Here is a 585-nt window from a genome sequence, read left to right as displayed (position 1 = left end):
ACTGTACTACTTCATATTGGAAGTATGTAAACAGCAGGCTGAAATGCTCCCCCATAAAAAAAATTGCTTATAAAAAACTAGTATGTCACAAGGCCTTTTGTTTAACACTTCACTTTTCTATGCGACTTGAGATTTTAAAAATAGAGGAGTATCAAAACATGCAGTCCTAGAGTCAGTATTATCCAGGCAGAAAAGCATCACTTGATGCTGTGCTGATCGTACATTTCAGCTGATGGCAATATATTTTTATGCTTCAACAGAAAGTTATAATGTTCTTACTTAACTATAAGGAGCAATTACGGTAGTCAAGTTTAATATTTCTCAAGTAAAGTGTAACAAAACCAGCTCTTCCTGACATCACAGACATCCAAGGCATAAGCCATTTCTTTCTTTGACAGAAACGCATGTATTTTTGATAACTTCATGATGTATAGTTGGCAAAAAGCCATTAATTGCAAGCCTATGCCTACTCACATAGGTGTAAACCCCACTGAATTAACAAACTTACTTCTGAACAAACATTCATTTGATAAAGCTGTGAATCACCGAAAATAAACCACGAGGGTAAAAATAACATGAACAGAC

The sequence above is a fragment of the Rhineura floridana genome, chromosome 7 (assembly GCF_030035675.1).
Source record: "Rhineura floridana isolate rRhiFlo1 chromosome 7, rRhiFlo1.hap2, whole genome shotgun sequence".
Classification (NCBI taxonomy): Eukaryota; Metazoa; Chordata; class Lepidosauria; order Squamata; family Rhineuridae; genus Rhineura; species Rhineura floridana.
Note: the sequence above shows the minus strand (reverse complement) of the source record.